This window comes from Talpa europaea (genome assembly GCF_964194135.1).
Source record: "Talpa europaea genome assembly, chromosome: 14".
NCBI classification, from domain to species: domain Eukaryota; kingdom Metazoa; phylum Chordata; class Mammalia; order Eulipotyphla; family Talpidae; genus Talpa; species Talpa europaea.
This window is the reverse complement of record NC_140082.1, coordinates 40,001,700-40,014,281: the sequence shown is the minus strand read 5'-3', so window position 1 is coordinate 40,014,281 and position 12,582 is coordinate 40,001,700.

Sequence of the window (12,582 nt, the reverse complement as noted above, 5' to 3'; positions counted from 1 at the left end):
TTTAAGCAAGTATAGAAAGTAGAAACAGCCTTTAATTTCAGTTCTGTGAAAAAAATTCAACAGGGTGATTAAAATAGCATTAGTTATTAGAAAGCAAAAATGAGGGCTACAATGCATTATGTCCAGCCCCAATGGAGAATGTGCTCAAGTTGCTATCTGGAAAAGAAATTGGTACACAGAGTTGACAGCATCACATGGCAACCTACTTTTCCTTGTAAATTTTAGTTAGCTCCTTGATAACACTGCATCCTGCTCATTGATAAAATGAGAGTGGGTTAGATCATGTCTTGAGATTCCTTTAAGCTCTAATTGGAAAGGAACAAATATGCAATAGTCATAATATGTATTTGCTACCAAAGTATATATTAAAAAGTTAATGATTGCTATGCAGACCCAGTGTGGGGAATATAATCAGAAAACCTAGAATTGAGCTCCATCTCTGCCACTTGCCAGTGGTGAGATTTTGGGAGTGTCACTTTTCTGAGTGCCAGTTTACTCATTTCTAAAAATGAAAATACTAAAAACGAGGACACAATAGAAGAAAAGACCCCATTGTCATAGTAGCAACTAAAAGGATACACTTAATAGGAAATGGACACAATTTATGTCAAGAAAACTTTAAACACACAATTGAGGGAGACAAAAAAAATCTAAACAAACAAAAGGGTATATGCCATGTTCTTAGATAGACAGACTCACCATCAGATAGTTAACACATACTAAATTAATCTATCACTTTAATACAGTACAATTAATCAGTCAAGTTTTGTTGGAAGTTGGCAAGCTGATCCTTAAGTCCTATATAAAAGTAAACAAAAGGAAAACAGCTAGGGATTTTCTGGAAAATAAGAGTAATGAGAAGGAAATAGGCCCTTTGAATATTAATATATGTAAAACAATATTAATATATATAATATATATATATAAACAAAAAGAAAACAACTCAATCTAAAAATGGGTGGAATAGCTAAATGGGCACTTCTCCGACATACAGATGACCAACAGGCACATAAAAAAATGCTCAAGGGCCTCCCTGGCGGTGCAAGGGGTTAAGTCGCAGCTCTGTGAAGCTGTCTGCAGCTTCTGCAGCAGGAGTTAGATCCCCAATGAGCCACCTGGTCCATATGGCATAGGAGACCTCTCCTGACTCGCCTGCTGCTCCCCTCAGCAGTGTATTTCAGTCAGTCCGCTTGTTCTGTTCTCCACTCTGTCTCTGGTGAATCCTCACAGCCCCTGCACCTCTGGCCTGCACCCAGTTCTTGCATGCATAAATAAATCTTTTTTTAAAAATTCTCATCAAAATCACATTAAGATACCGCCTCACTTCTGTGATAATGGACTATATAGAAAAGACCAGAAGCAAATGCTGGCAGGAGTGTGGAGAAGAAGGAATCCTAGTACACTGTTGGTAGTAATGTAGACCGGTCAAGCCCCTATGGAAAACAGTGTAAAGGCTTCTCAAACTATTAAAAATAGATAAACCATATGACCCAGTAACTCCACTCCTAGGTAGCAATCCAAAGATTACAAACACTAACTTCAAGGGAAACTTGCATGCCTATGTTCACTGTAGCACTATTTATAATAGCCAAATTATGCAAATTACCTAAATGCTCCAAATCAGATGAGTGGATCAAGATGTGATATAGATACACATCAGAATACTACTCAGTGATGAAAAAAGACAAACTCATGCCATGTGCAGCAACATGGATGGAGTTGGAGACTATGCTAAGCAAAGTAAGTCAGGAGAGAGAGAAATACTGGAGGGTGTCATTTACATGTGAAATACAGAGAAATCAACCAAAGGGTCAGATAAAGAAAGCCACAATCAAATTAAACCTTGAAAACTGATTAAGGAACAGAGGCTTCCAGAAGGAGAGGGGGAAGAGAAGAGACAAGAACAAAGTGGAAGGAGAGCACAATGAATGACAGTGGGGGAGGGTATGGGCATTCTGGTAGTGGGTGAGCTACGATTACACTTGAAAGGGGTGGGGCTTGGATCCTATACTTCCAAAATACCAACAATGATGTAAACCAATATTACCTCAATAAAAAAACTCAAAACAAATATGCAGAAAGCGCAGGCAAAAAAAAAAAAGTACAGAATCATTAAATTTCAGTGTTGAAATATAGTGTTCAGTATCTATGATCCAGTCCCATTCTTCAATTCTTCAGCTTAAAACCATGATTTGATTCAAAGATGATGACCTGTGTTCCCTAATTTTTTTTACTTAGTCTTTATTATTGCAAATACCAAAAGAAAAATGAATTAACAAAGAGGACAATGATTGATAGTCTGAGTTTCTTATTCATGATACATGCACTGGATTCCTTTTACCTAATAGCTTGTCCATACCAGAGAACACACATAAGCACCCTCAAAGCAAAACAATATATCTAATTCAGTGTAAATGGCAAGGCAAAAATCTCACAACTAGAGGTTTTAAGTTGTTAAAGTGACTATTAAAAGTACTTAATTTTACTTAAACATTCACTACCTACCGAGGGCCTCCCTGGTGGCACAGGGGTTAATGTCTTAGGACTACCACTGGGAAGCCCAGTGACAGCCTGAGTTTGATCCCTGGCCAAGGAGATACTCATGTAGCAGACCTCTCCTGGCTTACCCGCTGCTCCCCTCAGCAGTGTATTTCAGTCAGTCTGCTTGTTCTGCTCCCCACTCTGTCTCTGGTGACTCCTCTCACCCACTCCCCCACCCTTGGCTTAGACCCCAGTTCATAAATAAAATTCAATCTTTTTTTTTAAAAAAAAGGACATTTACTACCTATCCAGAAACTTTTTTTTGCCAGATCTTAACCAAGTCTTTTTGAAAATTTAATGTCAGGTTAGAAAAATTCTTTATATTAAAATTATTGCCTATACCACATCCTTATTTCTCTAAGCTAAAGATTCTTTTCAATAGCTATAGACATTTAAAGTTTTTAAGCCTTTGGATTACTAATGCCAAAAATTGTGGATTATATTAACACTAATATATTCCAGGCAGGTGTGGGGAGAAATGGAATACTTTTTCAGAAGCAAGTCTGTGTGGAAAGATTAGAACTTACTAAAAAAGTGAAAATAGAGGTGATTCCCACAGTTTTCAATAAAAAAAATTATAATGCTACAATGTTAAAATAGTGAGGAATTGTTACATGAATGGGCAAATCAACAGAAGAACATAGACAGTCACAGAAAGACCCTAAAACAAATGGAATTTATTATAAAGAGAAAATTTAAAATCCATGAAAAAGATGTATTATTTAGTAAATGGCATTGAGACAACTAAGTAACATCTAAAAAAAATAATGGGTACCTATTTTATGTATGTTACTAGAAAATTCTAAGTTCATAAAAAATTTAAATGCTAGGGGCCTCCCTGGTGGTGCAGTGGTTGAGCGCTGGGTTGCGAAGCTGACCGTAGCCTCTGCAGCGCTGGTTCAATCCCCGGCCACAGGGAGGGTCCCACATGGCGCGCAGACCTCTCCTGCCACCTGCTGCTCCCCTCAGCAGTGTATTTCATCAGTCTGCCTGTTCTGTTCCCTGCTCTGGCTCTGGTGAAATCTCTCACCCTCCTGCGCATCTGACTGTACCCAATGCGTGTATAAATAAATAAAAAAAATAATAAATAAATTCTTAAAAAATTTAAATGCCAGCAATAAAACATATTAGGGAAATTAAATAAAACTTCAAAATAATTCTGAAATGGGCAAGACTTTAAGCCTAAACAAAAATTCATATACTTCACCACGTAAAAATTGAAAACTCACAGGGCAAACACTAAAATAGCAAAGGCAAACGATGAATATCAAGCAAGAGGAAAACACAACTGCTATATGGTCAAAGAGCTAAGCTCCCTAATAAATAAAGAGTTCTTATAAAACAATAAAAGACAATTTTTCTTATCAAGTACATAGTTCACAGAATATTCAAGTGACTCTCAAACTATAAAAGATAGTCAACTTCACTCAGAAAAGTAAACACAAAACTAACAACATTTTTGACTGATATTAACAAAGATTTTTAAAAGTATACCCTTTTGGTGAAGATATAAAGTAATAGGCACTCTCATATATTGTTGGAGGGCATTTTGGAAGTATTCACAAAACTACAAATGCACCGTTTGACCCAGGAAGTCCACTTCTATGGATACATTATCTGTACATTATACATTATTTATCCTACAGATACATTAATACATAAAGCAAATAACAATAACACATTGTTTGCAGCATAGCTTGCAATTACAAAAGATTGGAAATAAATGTCTGAATAAAGGAGGCTGGTGAATTTATAGCTTATCCATTCAATGGAAATTTATGAGGCTACAAAAATGGATGAGGAAACAATATCTGATATGGAACAGTTACTAAGTCATGACAAGTGGAGAAAAAAGCAGCAGAAATTATGTATACAAATGCTTTGGCATATGGATAAAAGATGTGTGGGGAGATACAAAAGAAAATATGAAATTGGGGGCCAATGAAAAGAAAACTTGAGTGGGTGGCATAGGGAAGTAAGAGTAAATTTTTCTGATACATCCTTTTGCAAATTTTGAAATGTGAGAAAATTTTACCTCAAAAATATATTAAAAAGGGTGTATCGTCAAGCTCATCTGGGGAGCAGGTTAAAGGTAATAATCTATATAAACATAGCAAAAATTCAGTACTCAACAAAAGGTTGTTGAAGAACGAGTAAGCACTGCTGCCTGGGATGGGGTCACTTCTTGTCACAGTGACTGTTCTCAATGTTATTCTTTCCCTGGAGGAGTTCCTTCAGGACACTCAACAAGGCTTCAGACAGGCTTTCTCACTGATCTTTCAATGTATGAATTCAATGTTAAATATGTCAAACTCTAATTCCCAGCTATGTATTTCTTTTAAAGACAGGAAATTGAAACCCTACTCTGATGGAGTTCATGCTAAGATTGAGAGGGCTGGCTCTGACTTTAAGGCTTGGAAAGCAAAGACAAAAATAGATTAACCCAAACTGAGAGATACTGCGGACCATACAAACAGAATTTGTGGTGCGTGTGCACAGATTTGTTTTCTGGACAAATTATACCTGCATTATTCCACTATTTACAGCAAAAGCAATGCTAAAGGCCTCACTGGGGATTTTGAGCAACAAATCACCAGTCATACTATCTTGTTAGTCAGAAGTTTAGGAGCTTAAAACAATATACATTTATTTTCTCACAGTTTCTGGGGTTTAAGTCAGAGGCCAATGATCTAGTCCTTTGCTCAGGGTCTCAGAAGGTTAAACTCAGGGATTGGCAAGGTTATGCTCTCACCCGAGGGCCAGGGTCCTCTTTAAAAATCATAATTTATTATCTCAGTCTCCTTTTCACTAAAACTGAAGTCTCTGATCTCTTGTTAACTGTTGGCAGGGAGTGTTCCCAGCTCTTAGAAATCACCCTCAGGTCCTAGCCATTACTTTTCTGTGCCCTGAACAAATACAGGCTGATAATATGGCTGAAAAATCAACCCATATAGTCAAGCATTAGAGAAATAACTGATGCATAATACAGAAACACCTAAATTATTTCACTAGTGTAGAAGCTTACATTCATGAGTAAAAAGCACTTCAATGTGAGCCAGAATCTCTCTCCCCAGTCTGCTCAAGTCTTATATCATGTACAGAATCACAGAAATGATTCAATTATCACCTTTGCCATTAAATGCAAAGGAGTGACCATTCTATCCTACTCACAGGTCTGAAACCACACTCAGGGGAGGGGAGGGATTGGATCTTGGAGGCCATCATAAAGTTCTACCTACCATACCATGCACTGAGTTTGAATCTTTCTTTAAAAAAAAAAAATGTTTAAGATTTAAATGGAAGTTGAGCTTATAAATTTTTTCTTGGCTCCAGTTTTATTTCTTAATCCTTTTTAAATCATGAGCCACAAATGTGAGGAGGAAAAGGGAAAGTGATGCTCCTTGATTACCAAGTATATACTAGGTCCTTTATTCTGCATCAGAGCAAAGATACAAGGAGATTCAAATATTAGAGTGCTCTTATGGTTTTTGAGTATAGATAAGAAAATCAGAGAACAGCAACTATCCTTTTGTGAAAAGCTAAAACTATTATAAAATTTTCCCAAATGTAATTTTATATGCTTTTGATGGTCCTGGGAAATACATTTCCCAGTATAATGGACTTTTTTAAAAAAGCAAAATAGATTTAGTTGCACAGAACTTAAAACAGACTGTAACTTATATAACTAAATTTAGTGACCTAAAATATTTGCTGCTAAATCATGCTGCACATACTCAATTAATCTATGAATAATATTTATTCTCTGACAGTCAACTATAAATCAGAGACTTCTGCAGGGAAGGAGAGGGATCAAAACAGGGGAGAGAAGAGCACAAGGGATTATGATGATGATGCACGGGTGAATTGGTGGTGGCAATTTTATAGTGACTACACCTAAGAGGAGAAAGCACACACTGCACAAAAAAAGGAAAGGAAGAATGATGTAAAATATATACAAAATTAAAAAAAAATAAAAATAAAACTTATTCTCTAGTAGTACTGCATATATTAAATAGTTAAATCTTTCTTCATCTAGAAGATCATATTAGCTAATATTGCTTAGAAAACAGGAACAAAGGAGTTAAGAATTAAGAAACATTTTAAATCACATTTAAATTCAAATGTTACTTAATACAACTTTCATTCCGAAGCAGCAAGGAAAGTTTCAAAGTACTTCTTTGGCCAGAGGAATCAAGATAAAAACATCAATATTTCAGTTTGTAAATGATTTTATTAAAAATACTATTACTAGAATATTGGTAGCAAATTATAAACACAAGCTGAAAACCAACTCAAAGACAGCTATTTTTACCTGCTACTTCTAATTCCTGAACAAATACAGACTGATAATATAGTCAAAAAGTAACCAAGCATTAGAGAAATAACTAAAATATAGCATCACCTAAATTACTTCACCAATGTAAAAATATGCTCAATTCTATATTCATGAATAAGATATGCTGATAATAACACATCCTTCAAGTTTAAAAGAGAATTTCTACAGTCTTAAAAATTCTAACATTTTCAAAAGCATATTGGCCTAAATCTTTTATTCTTAGTCTCAGCCCAGATAAATATTTTGGAAAACTGGAAGAAAAACTGTATTTTAGAGTTGTTTGAGGTATTCAGTATTGTTGGAAGGATATTTTCCCCATTCTCACATGGGCATTTGCACTCCTAGTCACACATGGCATAAATTTAAACTTTGAATTGGTATGTACAAAATCCTCTAGGAGGAAATCTCAGTCCAGAAATAAAAGCAAGCCATTTCTGATTTCTGAAGCAGAGCACAAAACATTTGCAGTGCCCTGTTTCCTTAGTGGGTGAACTACATATTCATTCCAGCCAGGTGTTTGTAAAGTCGCCCAAAGGCCACCTAGGCACACACTGGCAACTGAGAAATCAGCTTAAAGCTCTTTACAAGGAAGCAAACCAAATGAATGCTATGCATAATTCCTGTGAGATTAAAATATATACATAGGGGCCTCCCTGGTGGCGCAGCGGTTGAGCGCTGGGCTGCGAAGCTGCCCGCAGCCTCTGCAGCACTGGTTCGATCCCCTGCCACCGGGCGAGGGTCCCACATGGCATGCAGACCTCTCCTGCCGCCCGCTGCTCCCCTCAGCAGTGTATTTCGTCCGTCTGCCTGTTCTGTTCCCTGCTCTGGCTCTGGTGAGTTATCTCACCCTCCCACGCTTCTGACTGTACCCAGTGCTTGTATAAAAAAATAAATAAATCTTTAAAATAAAATAAAATACATACATATACAAAATATATTTGTTATATAGGGATGGGATCGGAAGCTGGAATCAACAGTTTGAACTCAACAGTTTCCCATAATGGCAAACTAGGTAATATACACTAACTCTTGCTGAAAACAACCAGAAAAATAGGGCAAAACACAGCAGCTGCTGAAAAGCATCCGTGCTAACAAGGGAGTGAAAAAGGACTGTAGACTTTCCAGGTGAGCCTAACATAAAGAGCAGTTTTCCTGCTTGGCACATGTGCTGATGAGGCAATTCAAAGATGAGCAGAGCTTTCAAAAGACCAGAGGAACTGGGGACAAAAACTACTGTTCAGGACCTACCAAGAAGGGGCCATGGTACACATTCCTGGGTTTGGACTGGGTTACACTCAGGGTAAAGATGAACTAGAATCTGCAATTGAATCTAACTTCAAAATCTCAAGTCCTTTCTAGATTAAGGTGATATAGAACTGTATATACTTCTCATCCATCTTCCAGAAGCAAAACGAAAGCCATTATGAAGGAAGATTAACATCCTCCTCCCTCAAATAATCTATTATTTATAATACACATATCAACATACAAAATAACAGCAACTAGGCATATTAAGAGAAAAATCAGCATCATGGAAAACAGAAAGAGTCATTAAGTGTTGCTGAATGACTCCAATGCACAGTCACATGTGCTGACAGAATCAGCACAATCCATGTTGTGGGCTAACTCCATAAGACAGACAACACAGTATCTTCAATAAAATCCAAAGTGGGCAGAGAGGAAGAAGTAGAAACAAAGATTCAAGAGACTTCAGAAACAGACCAATCACAAATATTAGGACAACTGGAGCATGATTCAAGCAAATGCGCTTGAGAAAAAACAATTGTGACATCCTTGAAACAACAGGACAAACTTGAATACTAACTGGATGGAGTATCAAAGAACTGTCAGTTCCATTTAGGTTTGATAGAGGTTGGTGTTAGGAAAAAACTCCTTATCTTTTGAAGATAATGATATACTGCATTTACAGATGAAGTGGCAGAATGACTGGAAGTTGCTGAATAGAGAAGGGGATAACTAGACGGGGCTGTAAACATAATTTGTCATGAGTTAATTGTTGAAACAGGCATTGAAATTTATGTAAGTTCATTATACTTCAGTTTACTTTTGTCTATATTCAAAATTCTCTAAACAGATTCATAGAATTATTGGTTAGCTTGGCCACTTTTACTGTTTATTGGCCATTTAAACAGCTATAATGTATCTTTGTTTTGCCTAATATAGACTTGTAGAGTTCATTATTATTAAATTGGAGGGGAAAAGGGATATTATCACATAAATCATTAACAAAATGCTTTTCTAAATCACCAAAACGAACTTGTTAAAGAAAAAAAACAAGATGCAGGAGCCTCCCTGGTGGCCAAAGGGGTTAAGCACCGCACTATAAAGCAATCCGTGGCCTCTGTAGCACGAGTTCCATCCCCAGTTGGCCAAGGAGCAACCCACATGGCTAGCAGACCTCTCCTGACTCGCCCGCTGTTCCCCTCAGTGGTGTACTTCGGTCAGTCTGCCTGTTCTGTTCCCCACTCTGTCTCTGGTGAATCCTCTCATCCCCCGCATCTCTGGCCTGTACCCCAGCTCTAGTATACATAAATAAATAAATCTTTAAAAAAAAAAAAAAAACCAAGATGCACCTGGGGCATTGTGTCGATTTGTGTATTTATAGACTACTACTACTACTATTAGAGTAAAAAAATCAGGTTTTGAGTTTCAATCTTTAATAAGACATCAAACAGCTTCATAACCCATTTTTTACTATCATTTGAGACAGTTTTTGAGTTCTGAAATTGGCAATATGCTATTTCACAGCACTATCAGCCCATGTGTAAACTTAGCAAAGAGAAATTAAAATTCTAATTACGAGTTTGCATTAATGCAACCTATGTACTCATAACTCTGTATAGGGAAAGTTTCCAAAATGTAAGACTTTCATTTCATTGTACATAACAAGTTTAGCAAGTTAAAGGATCTGTGGTGGCACAGAATATGAAACAAACCTAATCTGTAATCTTTTTGTTAATTTGCTCCATTTTATTAGACAACATCCATTATAGAAAAGTTCATTGTGTCATGCTTCGAAATAAACCTAGAAAAAAATAACAACCTGTAATTTATCGTTATTAATTTAGACACGGCCCATTCCAAATGTGGTATTTTATCATATTATGTATTCTTCATATTGCAACAATTCACTGCTCCACGTTATATACAGCTTTCTGATACTCATTAACATATCATACCATGGGGCCTTCCTGATGGCACAAGGGGTTAAGACGCAAACTATGAAGCTGTTCACAGCCTCTGCAGCACGAGTTCAAGCCCCCTGCAGCCAGGGAGCAACCCACATGGCACAGCAGACCTCTCCTGACTCACCCACTGCTCCCCTCAGCAATGTACTTAGTCAATCTGCCTGTTCTATTCCCCCACACTGTCTCTGGTGAATCCTCTCACCTGTCCCCTCCCACACCTCTGGCCTGTAACCCAGCTCTTTTATGCATAAAATAAATCTTTAAAAAAAAAAGTCATACCACATTCTAAAAGTTTGCATCTTTCTGTGAAAAAAAGAACGGTAATGGGGCCTCCCTGGTGGCGCAAGGGGTTAAGCACCACACTATGAAGCAATCCGAAGCCTCTGCAGCACAAGTTCAATGCCCGGCCAGCCAGGGAGCAACCCACATGGCGCAGAAGATCTCCTGACTCACCCGCTGCTCCCCTTAGCAGTGTATTTCACTCAGTCTGCCTGTTCTGTTCCTCACTCTGTTTCTGGTGAATCCTCTCATCCCCTGCATCTCTGGCCTGTACCCCAGCTCCTGTATGCATAAATAAATAAATCTTTATTTAACAAAATGGTAATGTATTGATGTAAAAAGTTTGAGGGCCTCCCTGGTAGCGCAAGGGGTTAAGTCCCAGCACTATGAAGCTATCCATACCCAATGTAGCCACTACAGCCCCACACAAGTTTAATCCCTGGCTGCCCAGGCAGGTGACTCACATGGCGCAGCAGACCTCTCCTGTCTCGCCTGCTGCTCCCCTCAGCAGTGTATTTCAGTCAATCCACCTATTCTGTTCCCCATTCTGTCTCTGGTGAATCCTCTCATCCCCCGCACTTCTGGCCTATACCCCAGTTCTTGTACGCATAAATAAGTCTTTTAAAAAAATAAAAATAGTTCAGAAAACGTATGTCCTTAATCTAGCTTTGACTCCACAAAGTGCTTAAAAAAATGGGTGGACACACACACACATACAGAGAATACCAGGATTCACACTTTAAAATACGAATAGTGCATTTTTAAATAATTTGTGATTTTATATATTCTGTATCACAGAATTAGATTAAAGGTGCTATCTACAATAGACATTTTCTGGGAGTTGCTCCATGGGAATTCCAGAGGAATGTTATAATGTTTATATTCTTTGGAATATGTGTCCACAAGCAATTGAACTCAGAGTGGAAACCAAAATAAGTCTTTTAAGTATTTAAAATAAATTTTCCAACATCATACCAAGGTGAAAAGTGATTTCTCATCATGTTTTTCATTCCTTTCCAAGTATAAATTGCAAAGAATTTCTCATTATGAAGACTTTACATGAAACTATCTGTCATGACAAGATATTTCGTAGAGATTACTGACCTTTCTTCCTTGTTAAATATTGAGAACAAAAACTGAGGTATATGAAAGTCAGTTTCTGAAACTTTGTGGAAAATTTCATAGCCAAATTTAAACTAGCTTAATGCCAGGACCTATAGTACTCAAAATTTGTTAAAAAATAAAAGAGTAGTGATCCAAAACTAGTTTGTTCTTGATAGATAAATTACCCAAAAGCACTGTTTTCAATTTTTATGAATTCACTTTTACAAAAACTTTCAATGGTTTACTACTGAAAATATATTTAATTTTCTTGTCACTGGCAGTCCTTTCCAGTTTCACTCAACCTTGACTCTGCTGCGTATCAGAGTAAAACACAAAATCTCAGCCAATCTGGATAACTTGCAAGTTATCCAAACAAGCTATTTCCACTGTGCTCTTTCCCCTGAATGACACTGCCTGTGCCCGTCTGTCTACCCACTATCACTTCAATGCCTACCCTATCATATTCCACAAAGCCTTTTCTGATTACCTTAGCCAGAAATGGTTTTTCCTGTCTGTAACATTTTGATGGTTCTACTCCTCTGTTTCCTGAAAGACTAAGTTGAGACACAGACAGCTATCAGCCAATGGAATGTCAAACTCTGGAGAGCTGCTACCTGGACAAGCTGCTCCTGCTTGGTTGCTTGGTTGTCTTATCTGCAGATGGTCACTATATTGGTTTAAGTTATACATGCAAACGTGCCTTTCCTTACTATACCACCAGTAAGCTGTAAGGAATTAAACACAGCCACACTTTTAAGGCCAAAGAATTTCCAGAAATATGAAATGACTTACAATAATCTGATTCTGCTTTCACCTGACAATAGTCCTAGAGCAAATGGAAGAAGTAGTAAGTGGTAAATCACAGCAGAAGAAAAGTCATTCTAGAACTCTTTTTTTTCTAAAGGGGGATCTTCTTTAAGAAGAAATGTGTTTGGTCCTAAAATGTGTTTGGTCAATTCTTTAATTCCCTAAATATGTGTAATAATTCCAGGAATTATACCAATGGGCTATATGTACCCTGTGCCAGACTCTTGAACTAGCACTTTCCCATACACTTCACTTAACTGTACAACAACATGTTGAAGTAGACACTATTATCATCCCCATTTCAGA